Source organism: Harpia harpyja, chromosome 3, assembly GCF_026419915.1.
Source record: "Harpia harpyja isolate bHarHar1 chromosome 3, bHarHar1 primary haplotype, whole genome shotgun sequence".
NCBI classification, from domain to species: Eukaryota; Metazoa; Chordata; class Aves; order Accipitriformes; family Accipitridae; genus Harpia; species Harpia harpyja.
Window position 1 is genome coordinate 32,644,600 of NC_068942.1, and position 12,835 is coordinate 32,657,434.

The window sequence follows — 12,835 nt, forward strand, 5'->3', positions numbered from 1 at the left end:
TCTAAGGAGAAAATGTACAAATTTTTTGTGTATCCTTCAGGTGGCTTGGATTACACAGCTTTGCATGCTCACAGCAGCGTAATTCTTCTGGGAATGTCCACCCAAGGAGAACCGATGTGGATGTGCAGAGCTCTGAGGTGTCCTGGGAGTTGTGGAGTGGCAGGACTGCAAGGCAGCAGGAGCATTTCTTTGCTCCGACATGATGCAGAGGCTACATGCAGAAATATAATAGCAAATTATAGATCTTTGTGAGTCCCAAGCAGTGTGAAAAATCTGCCCCTTGTCCTTTTAGGCAATAGTGGGGTGGAGGAAGAGATCTCCATAGCCATACCTGGTCTATGGATTTTCCATGTGGGCAATGAAAGGATGTGCCTTGGTATTTTTTAAATCAGCATTTTCTACTTGTGTGTTTTTCCATCCAGCCTGAATTTGCCTGAATTAAAGCATCTTTTTAACTTCCCTGGTAATGGAAAAGAGTCTACACTGGCACATACTGCATCGTACCCAACTCAGGAACATTGTGCTTGGTGAAAGACCTGTGATGTAAATGAGCATCAGACTGGCGGATTTACAGGCGAGGGATGTTTTGGAGTTGCACTTACAACTGGACTGCTGTAAAACTTAGAGATGTTTTAAAACTAAAGAAGTGTTTTTAAAACCTGAAATCAGTTGTTTGTTTTGAGTGGGCCCATGTTTAGAGATGGAAATATTGAGTACAGTGTAAAACAGTTGGAATTACAGAAGTGAAGGATCTCACCCAACTGGCTTACAAGTGGTGGAGATGTAAGGATAAAAATGAAACAAATTGCAAATTAACCTATTAACACTTTGTTGTACGTGTGACATAGACAAATCACTGATCTACCTGTGCTGATTCCCATTTCTCTATTATTCATGTACAAAACCTCGCACTCTCCAGAATGTGTGAAAGATGGTCAGCCTTTCAAGCCATATCACTGTGTAATCTTTGTATTAATCACAGAGCAATAACTTGAAATAACACTCAGGGTAGGTGAAAACAGCATTGGACTCTAGTCTTTCTGTTGTCATCTTCACCTCTGGAAAGAAACTAAAACTATAAGGTGTGTTGCAGTGAAGCTTACAACTTGCAGCTGAGTGAGTAGGTGTATACTTGTTTTCTCATGTTGAGATATGTTTCTTCAGCTATGAAATAAATAACTGATCATTTGAAATGAACACATGCATATGTATTTTATAATCTGAGATATGTAGTTACAGGACAGTAAGTTCCATGCTGGTGGATAGCAGTATAACAATAATATACAGCAGGTTTTTCCAATAGCTCAGCTAACTTTATGACTAGAAAACTTGCTTCCAACACTTACAAACTGAGATTCAGAAGAAAAAAAGCCATCAGTACAGTGTGAAGTATTTTCAATGCTAAACTGTGTGCATGTGTTTTTCCTTTGGAGGCAGGGCTACAAACCATACAGAAACACACAAGCATACTTGAAGAGCTGTTGACATTTACTGGTAATTTCTTCTGGAAAAACAACCACCCACTCCATCAAGCCAAAACACACCCTAAGGGTGTGACAAATACACTTGTATTTGTCAAGTATGTACAACTGGAGAAGGACTGTTAAGTACTCAGCTCAAAGGAGTCCTCTTAGCTACAGATTTTTTGAAAACAGTTAATAAAAGTGGCAGTTCTTGCTCTTGAGAAGAGTACTGTCCAGTTTCAGAAGGCAAATCCTCTTCCGCTTTCTCCCTTCTCACCCAGTAAATTCACTGTATCAGGTGAATCTTAGTCCTGTGTTTGTCTACGCTGTGGATAGAGGATGCAGCATCCATGCTGGATGCACCAAATGAGACTGTTTTAGCCACCTCGTTAGCCTTTGCACAGGCATTGTCTCACAAATGCCAGATTCTGTATGTGCGGGTACCTGTGGGAATCATATGTATACCTAAGGGTTGACCAGTTGATGTTGCCAACGAGACGGTATTCAAAGCAAGCTGTGATGAAAATAGCCCTACTAAGATAAGTTGCTTTAAATGAGTATGCGTATATGAACGAATGAATACTGATAAGCAATGCAGGTAATTAAGAAAGTGTATAAGAAAAGTCTCTGCGCATATAGAATGTCTGGCACAGGATGCACGTTAGGCACCTATACGTCAGGTAATTTTAGCAGAGCTTGAACTAAAGCAGACTATTTTTATTTTCTTTGAAACACTGAGCTTTATTTTTGTTAATATATCTGCCAAGGTTTTGATTAATTTTAGAAGTTCTGATCTCTAACTTGCCTAGTTTTTCAAGCTAAAGAGAACAAGGTTAATCTATGAATATTTACCTTCTGCAAACTGGTAATACTTTCTACATCAGCTTTTATGGTATGCAATTTAATTATGGAACAGCTGCATAACATCTAAGTGTACTAAGGCAAGGTGTGTGGTACCGTGGGGTATTTTCCAAAGCATGACAGGTAGAGGTGAAAAGCGTGTTTTTGCGTTCGGAAACTTGCTCCGCCACTGTGCTTCTTGGCCAACGACGCATGAAAGGCGCTCTCGTGCTGGCCCTGCGCTTGATTTGCATGCAGGGAGAGGTGAAAAGTGGCAGCTCCTGATGGGGCAGCAAGCCTGGAGCCCTTCCAAGCACAGGCTGTTTTGCCCAAGCCAGAACCCCTGGGGAAATGGAGCTAAGGGAAGAGCAGAGCTCGCTCCCGCTCCAGACTTGCACTGGGCAAGAGACCCCGAGAGAGCCAGGGCACGAGCGGTGCCTGGGAGGTGCAAGAGCAGCAGGCAAGGACCTAGGCGAAAGGGCCCAGAGGAGCCCTGACAAGGGGCTGTGCTCAGTGCTACAGAGGACAAGAAGCAACCCCCCGGGAGCATCCCTTGGAGCCCGCCGTGGGAGTCAGAAAGCTTCCTCCCCTCGGATGCGGGGCACGAGGGCCACCTTCGTGGAGCACGAGCAGCGGGCACCTAGCCACAACGGCCCAAAGGAGCCCTGGCGAGGGGCCGTGCTCAGTGCTGCAGAGGAAGGCAAAAAACCCCCGGGGACACTCACTAGCCCACCGTGGGGGAAAAAAAGCCTTCCTCCCCCCAGCTGCAGGGCACGAGAGGCCATCTTCGTGGTGCACGAGCAGCAGGCAGTAACCTAGCCACAATGGACCGGAGGAGCCCTGACAAGTGGTCCTGCTCAGTGCTGCAGAGGAAGGCAAAAAACCCCCGGGGCCCAGTGCCAATCTGCCCCGGGGGAAAATTCCTTCCTGACCCCAGAGCTGGCAATCGGCTATTCCCTGAGCACGTGAGCAAGACCTGCCTCCTGGTCCCACAGGCTGGTCACGCCTCCCAGAAGATGCCCGAGTCCTCTTCTCCCTCAACCTGGAGCCATCTCGGGGCTTCTGAGAGTGGTGAAATGCCCGTGGCCTGATGGACCTTGGGGGCAAGAATCCTTCCCGCGCCTTCGGGCCACCAGCGGGTGCTCCAAGGCACTGGGACCCCGGCAACATCTCTGCATCCCACTTCTTACGGCTGCTGCCACTGGTTCCGCAGGGAGTGAGGACGGCGAGCTCTGCAGTGCTCCTCAAGAAGGCATTCCCTTGGTCTTGCCACACCTATCCATCCAAAAAAGCCTGATGGCCTCGGGCACCTCCAGGGCTTGGTGGTTCTTCTCGTCTCCAGCAGCCTGGTGCAGCCTCCGGTCTTCCTTCCTCAGCCCCCGGCAAGTAATTCCAGCGGCTCCTCGCGGACTTTGTCTCGGACGTCTCTGGGCCGCCTGCCAGGCAGACTGGCAGTGGGACAGGGGAGGCTGCCCCTTTTATAGTGCCCCGGGGCATTGTGACTGCTGCGTTGCCGGGTGGTGGCACTGCGACACGGGGGTGAGGGGGCCCCGTGCGCAGCCCTGCCCGCTGCCCCTCGGCTCAGCATCCTTCGGAGGAAGGCCTTTGGGGTGCTGGCTTCGAGGCAGTCCCTGTGCCCAGGACACCCGGGGGTCTCTCCCTGCCCTTGGTGGCCATGCCCTGGGCCCAGCTGCTGGGTGTCCCTGACGCCTGCTCTGCCACTCGGCTCCCCAGGCCAAGCCTGGTGCTGTTCCTCTTCTCTCGGGCCATGGCAGAAACCAAGCGTGAAGCCCTGAGACCATCGCTATTAGCCGTCCCCTCTCTGCGCCAGAGCTAAAGCCTATGCGGCCCCACAGCCAGGAGGAGCGGGGACTTGATGTGGCTGGACACAACCCCTTTTCCTGGGGAGAAAGGGGGGGTGATTTTGGCAGCTGGCAGCCTGGAGGAAAGCCAAAGTGTATTTGGACAATGCCCTTAATACCATGCTTGAACTTTTGGCCAGCCACGAAGCAAGCGGTCAGGCAGGAGGACTAGTAGGGACTTGTAGGTCTCTTCCAGCTGAACTATGCTATTCTCATTCAGAATGTGAACAGAGAAAAAGAAATAGTTTTTCCCACTTTGTTGGAATTTGACAGAAAGTAAACTAAAGATGCCTTGTCCGAAGTTGCACAGCATTTAGCAATTGCATTTCAAAACGGTGTTTTGGCAGTTGAAGAAATTACACTGCCAATAGAGCTGTTGAGGGAAAAAAAAGAGTAGTTTTGTGGAGGATGTGTGATGGGCTCTACAAAGAGTCTGTGGATGTTTCCCCTGGAAAGCACTGATTTTGTTTGAAAGCTAAAGCTCTTTCAGCTTGGGCATCTTCTAGTTTTACAGCAAAAACTTAGTATTTCTCAGAGGAAACAGGGACTTGTACAAATTGAGTTGAATCCTCAGCTTCCTATTTAAAAATGTCTTTAAGGGAAATGTACAATCAGGCCACAACTGCGCAATGGCATTAGTCGTGAAGTTAATCCCAATGGCATTAGTCCCTAAATTAATCCCAGATGCATACAAGTTCACAAGGAAGCCATCTACTTGGTTGTCTGATTTATGAAATCTCACCTGGCATGTAAGGCTCACATTGAATCCCATCCTACCATCACCTTTAACACACTTGTTTTACCCATGCTTTTATGCTTCATAAAATGAGCTTCCGTAAGTGTTAGCAACTCCAAGTCAGCGCCAATTCTTTTGATAAAAATAACCTGCTACGATTGTCTGAGCAATCATAGTTAAATTATACCATCACTTCCATACAGTTCCGTAACAATATTCGTCCAGTGGTTCTGATACAACAGAGCTTCTTTATCTAATAGTTAATGTTAACGCACTTCGATAAGTAAGAAACACATAGATCGATATACTTTTCCAGGGGAAAATATTTTAAAGACTGTACATTAGTACAAATAAAAAGGCAAAACCCCTCAAAGTCTGGAGGAAGATGCAAAAGTGCTTCTTTACAAGAGGGTTTTCGTCCACTCTTACTTAAGTCAACTGAAGGGAAGATCTGAATAAAGCCACGGTGCCTTCTCCCACCCTACTCTGACCGTTCACCGAGATCCAGTGCTTAGCGCTGTTCCCAAACAGTTTCCACTGAGACTGGATGAACTGTCAGATGCTACCATTATTTATAAACTTAAGCTCCCTCCCAGTCTCTCCTGCCATTTCCACATCCACTTCTTCCCCTTCTGATAAGGCATGAATCATCATCAGAAATCACTCTCCAGACCATTAACAAACTAAACATTGCACAGACTCCTAGAAGTACATGGGTGACTATTGTTACATCTGCCTCCATATTAGAGGGATCAGCACTGCAAAAATACCTGCAGTTAGCAAATATTCATGTTGCATTTATGAGCATTTTCATTCCGGTACACACATTATTGAACAATATTATCGTGGTAGGAAGGCTAGGTAGGTATTCCAGCAAGGAAGACTGCTTTGCTGCTATATTAATACCTTATATTATAGTGCAATAATCCTGTGCTCTACAGAGTCTCAGACTGGTTCATTGGAGGGGGGAAGAAAAAAGTGTATGGCTTTAAAAGGCTTGCAGTATTGGGTCAAAAAAGGCACAGATGTTGTAGCAAATCCTTGAAATAACATAAAGTCACCATGCTCGTCTGAGCCTATCTAAAAAAGTATTCACCGTGGCCAGACCAAGGGTTCTGTGCTGTGCCTGGCTAATTCAACAGCAGGGCACCCTGCTTGGGAGAACCACTAATCTTCAAATGTAGCTTTAAAGAAGATGAGACCTGCGACGAGCGAGGGAAGTCAAGCAGTCGACTCAATGTGAGTGATAAAGCAAGCTTCAGCTTTACTGCAAAAGCTTCACATACTTATAACACAAAGTTACCTCTTATACATACTTGTCTTACAATCATTGGCTTAGCTCTAAAAGTTACATTATCATACTCCTCCTACTTGCAGTTACTGCCTTCGTGCCTGGGCCCGCGTTCCATCCTGTTTTTCTCATACAGTACCTCCTTATCTACACAATACAAGGTCAGTATGACCTTCTTTTCTTCCTTGTCAGCATGACTTGGAATTTTCCATCGCGGCCTAGTCTGGTTTTATGTCCAGATTGGTAGAACAAAACTCCTCCATGGAGCCATGACCGCGCTCCCTCAGCCATTCTCCAACAATTCCCCCTTTTTCTTTTTGGACAATCAAGGCACTGTGGTTCATTTGTGCAACATTATTCAGAATACAGTGATATGCTGTTTTTACTATGACTACGAGTGCTACTAAAATGCCAAGCCAGCGCAATCCTTCTTTAACCAACAACAACAGTCAAGGAGACAATCCTCCAAATATAGATTTGAGCCAATCATCAAAAGGATTGTCGCCTTTGGTAACCCTTTTTGTGTGGTCGTGCAGCCACTGTAGTTGCTTCTGAATAGAGTAACTGTGATCTGTGAGATTAAAGCAACACATACCTTCTACATCTTCACAGCCATGTCCATGTGCTAGCAATAGAAAATCAATAGCAGCTCGATTCTGCAACATTGCATGCCGTCTTGCACCGCAAACTCAGCCCAGCAATCGATAGGTGCCAGCTTTACATGGGCGTCCCCATGGAGGCAACGATGGCCTTGCCGTACACCAGCCCGATGCTCTTTGGAAAATCCCAGTATTTATACATTTGCAGAGGATCGGATTTAAGCACACGTGGCCAGTGGGTGCCAAAATCCACCTCGGTTGCAATATGGGGAGCCTATGACGCATACGCTCGCTGGCCAGGTGCGCTGCATGAGTCATAGCTGTCCTGTCTACTGATTCATGGGTTTTGTGATGCGGTTTCAATGCACAGAGAATCTTGACCTGTTATGTTGGCCAAGGTAACCTACAAGATCTATGAGCACAATTAATTAAACACAGTAAAAGCAACATTATACCTAATAAAATACATAAGAATAAAAGAAACCCCGATTTTTAACAAAGATACAAACCAACTCCTAAGTCCCCATCCTGCAGCTAAATGCTGTAAGCCGAAATGACAGCTTTCTTAATTGCGTTAAAGCTCTTGCAGCTCCTTCTTGCCTCTGCAGTTCTGTTATCTTGTTTATTAATTGCTCCACTGTCCAAGTTCCTCATGTCCGTTTTTTTTCTGGTGGTTCAAAGTCCGTTTATACTGCAGCTGTCACGTACTCTGGCCCACTCATGTTAACTGCGGCCTACTTACGCTAACTCTAAATAATCAGGCTCAAAGAAATGTCCCCCATTTTCCATGAAATCTCCCACAATTCCCCCCCCCTTTTTTTTTTTTTTTGTGCAAGCCAAGTTACATGAAATGCTTTTGCAATCATACGTTCAACTATTTTTATAATATATGGTACAATCATTACAACTGCTAATATTACAATTAAAATAACTAAGCCATGTATAAGCAAATCTTTCAACCATCTCGTAATTCTTAAACTTGTTAGTCATCCACTTAACCCTGTGTTAGTTATTGTGAGTCTTTTACTGGGAATCATATTGATATCGGGTGTCAGTAACGTAAGTCGTCCGAGGCTACATGGCCTCCCATTAAGTTTTGATGAAATTCTCCCTCACGCTCTATCCCCACAAATTAAAAACATCCCTGCAGGTAAAGCAGCTGGAATAGAAAAAAAAAAGCGTGATATTCTGGAATAGACATAGTCACACCAAGCTGTAGCATTTCTATATACAGGCAAAATAGCATTTACATTCTGACCCTTTCGAGTGGTGTTATAGGTGTAATTAAACATCACACAGGCATTCATGATGACTGATTCTAACAACTCTAACTCTTGAAGTTCTTGCATTACTTGAGGTAAGTGTGCATACACACCGTCCCAATTATCGACACAGGATTGAGGGTTAGTACAAAGGGAAAATTCAGGCATTGGATCTGGCCAGGTGTCTAGAGGTAACCCCACCAAAGAGGCAGAAAAAGGGTTTTCAGGGGTAGCGACAGAAAGATATATAGTTTCTTGATGCGTAATGTTCGTCAAAGTTACCCATACATTCTGTTTTGGTTGTTGGATCATCCATTCTTCACTTGTGTGTGTCACCCTTAACAGGCCAAATGCAGCAAGGAGGAGGAAAGCGGGGGGGGGGGAAGGGGGGTGCATCAAAGGATACGGTTGGCGGTTTTTCTTGCTTCACAGCAGCCTCCTGATTCTGTAGGGTTTCCTTTAAGCACACGGTTAGGGAGGGTTGGGAACTGTCAGATGGCTGATTAATATCGGCAGTCCCAGGGAGTGGAGCAGAAGTCAAGGGCACAGGAGCAGGCAGACAAGCTCCAAAAGTCTCTCTCGCTGCATTATGTTTTTCTCCCTGCGTTTCCCCTTCGCTTGTGGTGGGAGAGAGAGCAGCAAAAGCAGACGCAGCCGCTTTACAATCTGCTTTCATTTCTTGCAGAGTTGTCTTAATTACTTTTCATAAAGTTGCAAGACCTTTAACTTCTTTAGACCCGTTACTAATTTCATCCCATAGGGAGGTTCCGATAGCTTCCCAGGTACTAAGCTCAAAAGCTGTACCCGCAATAATTAAAAGGTTTCTGTCCTTGCTCCATTGTAAAAGCCGCTTTAAACAAGCTTCATCATATTTTATGCCTCTCTTTGAGAGTATATGTTGGAGGAGCTTAACTACTGCTTCTTCTTCTTTGGAAAGCGTGGACCCCATCTCCTCCCCCGACCTCTCGCCGTTCTTGCGGGCTTTGCAGAGGGTCGCTCAGCTGCGCGAACTCCAGGCTCCGACGCTTTACTTTTGGCTCGTGCCCACCTCTGCTTCTCACGTCCCCAGCCTCCCGGTATCGCTGTTCTGCGATGCTTTGGAGGTTCCAGCAAGCTGTCGGTCCCAGCCATTTTCTTTTCAGCTTTATATTTTTTCATGCAGTTAATAACATCTCTCCAAGATTTCATCAATTTCTTTGCTGATTTATCATCATCAATTACTAAATCCCACAAACAATCACCATAAGAACGCCACTCATCTACTTCAAACATACTTTCGGGGTCCTTAAAAAACCCTTTCACTTTCCCTAACGCGATTAATCCAGCCAGGTCTTTTAATTGGCTTACTCCCCGCTTTTCTAAAAAGCATTTTAAAAGTTCGAATGCTACCTCGTTTTCCATTGCGCTCTATGTCGACCTTCTTAATTATCCGGTCAAGTGCAGCCTTTTTTCCCCGGGTAGCCTTCTGTCGGACGGCGAACCCCTTCCTTTTTGTCCTGGGCTCAAGCACGGATCAGGCGCGCCGCGACAGCGTCCGCCGATCTTTTGCTCCCTGGTCGCTGCTACCAGTGCTTCTCCGACCTCGCTGTCCGGTGAAGACAAGGATGGGGTCCCTGTTCGGGCGCCACTTGCGACGAGTGAGGGAAGTCAAGCAGTCGACTCAATGTGAGTGATAAAGCAAGCTTCAGCTTTACTGCAAAAGCTTCACATACTTATAACACAAAGTTACCTCTTATACATACTTGTCTTACAATCATTGGCTTAGCTCTAAAAGTTACATTATCATACTCTTCCTACTTGCAGTTACTGCCTTCGTGCCTGGGCCCGCGTTCCATCCTGTTTTTCTCATACAGTACCTCCTTATCTACACAATACAAGGTCAGTATGACCTTCTTTTCTTCCTTGTCAGCATGACTTGGAATTTTCCATCGCGGCCTAGTCTGGTTTTATGTCCAGATTGGTAGAACAAAACTCCTCCATGGAGCCATGACCGCGCTCCCTCAGCCATTCTCCAACAGAGACCAAGGCTACAGAGAGTTTTGTTAAACTGAGCATAAGAAAAGAATCATACCTTCCCGAGCCTCAAAAGAATTTCTACAAAATCTTAGATATTTCTGCGATGACTTCAGGAGATGGTAAACTTACAGCAAGTGACTCCTAACAGAATTTTCAGATGCCTTTAGGAATAAGGAAGGACTCTAGTAATCTCTCACTCTCATATGCAGTCTCGAGAAAGCATATGCCTGAGAAACAGGAAAACCAGAGTGAGGAGATGGGGAAGTCCAGAACATTATTCGCAGTAGCTGCTCTCATTTGACCAGATCAAGCCTGGCACAGTGTTAGCAGAGGTATGGAATAGATGTGAAAGCCTCAGACATTTCTGACCAGCGGGTAACACCGTGGGCTGCAAATGGTAAGACTGCGTGCATTTTTTTTTGCAACACAGTAAAAAGTGAAGTTAAAAATATCAAATCCACCAGACCAAAAAGATTTCCATCCTACTCAAGTTATGAGAGGAAAAAATCCTCTCAGGAGATTGAAAGAGATGTACTCCGTAAACACGCACATCTGTGGTTCCCAAGCCCATCGTTCAAAACTTCTGTCATCAGTTTATTTTCTCCCATGGGTCTTCTCCAGTTCAGAGGCTGTCACTCCAGTGAAAACCACAACACAAAGCTGACATTTATTGAAGATGGGCAGGGCCCCGTGAACTCTACTGTGGCACTGCAGACGAATCTAAACATCATCTTTACTCACAAATTTCCATTCAGTTCAGTGAAAGCAGAATTGCCTCTGAGGTGTGGGAATAATAAAGAGAAAATTCTCCTTTCGGTTGCACCTAAGAACAGGCTTGCAGAGGCGCCGGTGGGAAGCCTGCTGGAAACAAAGGGGCCGTGTGGGAGTCAGGGAAAGCAGAATATGTTTTCCACCACCTAGAAAAGGAGCATCTTTTCTACCGCACAAGTCACACCCACCTTTAGCACTGCTGCTTCTTAATTGCAGTCCCACTAATTTGCAATTTTCTGCACATCAATGAGCCATTTCTGTTCAGAGGTAAGGCTGGTATCACTGCTGAGGGCTCAGGTCAGGGCTTGAGCCCATTTTTCTGTATTCCATCATATGGAGAAAAAAAACCAAAACCACCCTCAACAAGAACAGAGAGAACCTGTTCAGTTTCATCACTCTACTGCCGCCCCATGAGGTTTTGTTGGCTTGCTTGAACATACAATCAAAAATATATTCCAGGTGTAGCCAGATTCAAAAGTACCTCCCTGCAATACCACAAACTGACGACGATCCCCCGCTGAAACGTACACCCACAGCTCAACAGGTACCAGGGGTGGTCCGATCCGGTTTGTCAGCTCATTAAGGGAAGGGATGGCATCACATTGTGGGCATCCAGACCTTACCTCCTCTAAAGTTCAAGAAGAGTCACAGGTGGGCATTTCATGCCCTGACTCCTACGTTCCCAAGACAGATGTCAAAATGTGGATCTCCTGGACTTCACGGTTGGTAACAGCCTAGCAGATGCCAGGAAGGGCCACCAGAGACATCGCAGAAACACGCGCAAGTCCTGCGTGAAATAATTTGTGTAGCCCTTTGAATACTGTTTCATAACGCCCCTTCTCCAAATCAAAGCCGGTTTTCACGTTGTCTGTCACGGCACATGTCTCCGCCAAGAACTAAAGACAAACGGTGCGGGTTTTTGCATTCTGGGACGTAGTTTTTAAAACGCTATTCCTGGATTTTGTTACACTCGTGCGTCTGGCCAGCCGCTGTGGTAGTTAGGAAAGAAATCGCTGCTTTTCGTACCGGCAGACAACACTTAGCACTTTCACAACCATTCACGGGCCTTTTGTACCAGGAAGAAATGAAAAGGGCACGAGTCAACCGGCAAAACCCCACACTTCCTCGCTTGGTGAAACCTCCCCAGCAGCAACCTGCTGCTATCCAACCAGCAGCTGCTCCCGCCCAGGGCTCAGCCCCCTCCCTCCGTGGCTTCTGGGACGCCTTTTACCCCTCTTCTTCACCCCTACTGTGGCCTGGCAAGCCCTGAAGCAATCCCAAACGTTTCACTCCCAACAGAGGAAAAACAAGCCAAGGAGAACAACCACCAAAAAACCCGCCAGACCCAGGGGAGTGAAACGCTGCCGCTGACCAGAGTGACAGACGGAGGAGAACCGTGCTCCTCTGGAAAAAAGCCTGCGGACAACCCTCCCCAGTTTCCAGGCACCTTGCCCCGGCACTCCGGGACCAGGTGCCCCCAGAGGAGAGCGCTGCCTCTGGCTCCTGCCCAGGCCGCAGGGTGCCACTCCGCGCCTTCCGCCGCGCAGCCGTGAGGCGGCCATTTCCCCTACCTCTGCAGGTGGAGGACGGCGAGGCTTGCGAGGTCCCCGCCGGCTGTCTGAGGGGGGGTCGGGCCCCCCGGCACCCTCGGGCGGCGGGCGAGAGCCGGGGGGTGCCGGCGCTCCCCAGTGGTCGCTCGCACGGGGCGGGAAGGCGCGAAGAACCTGCCCCTGAGGAGCGCCGGCCGGCGGGAGCGGCCGTTAGCGCGGGAAGGGCAGCGCACCCTGTTCAGCGGCGGGGCTGCTGCCCGCTCTGCTCACCCGCCGCCTCGGGCTGCAGCCCCGACGGCCACCCCGAGCCGGCTGGTGGCCGTGCAAGCCTGCCCAGCAGCCCGAGGTCGCCAGAGAATTAGGAGCGTGCTGGCAGAGAGCAGGCGAGGGCTGCGCTCTGCGGCTGCCTGGCCAGGCTAGCTGGGGGTGGCCACCCTGACAGAGC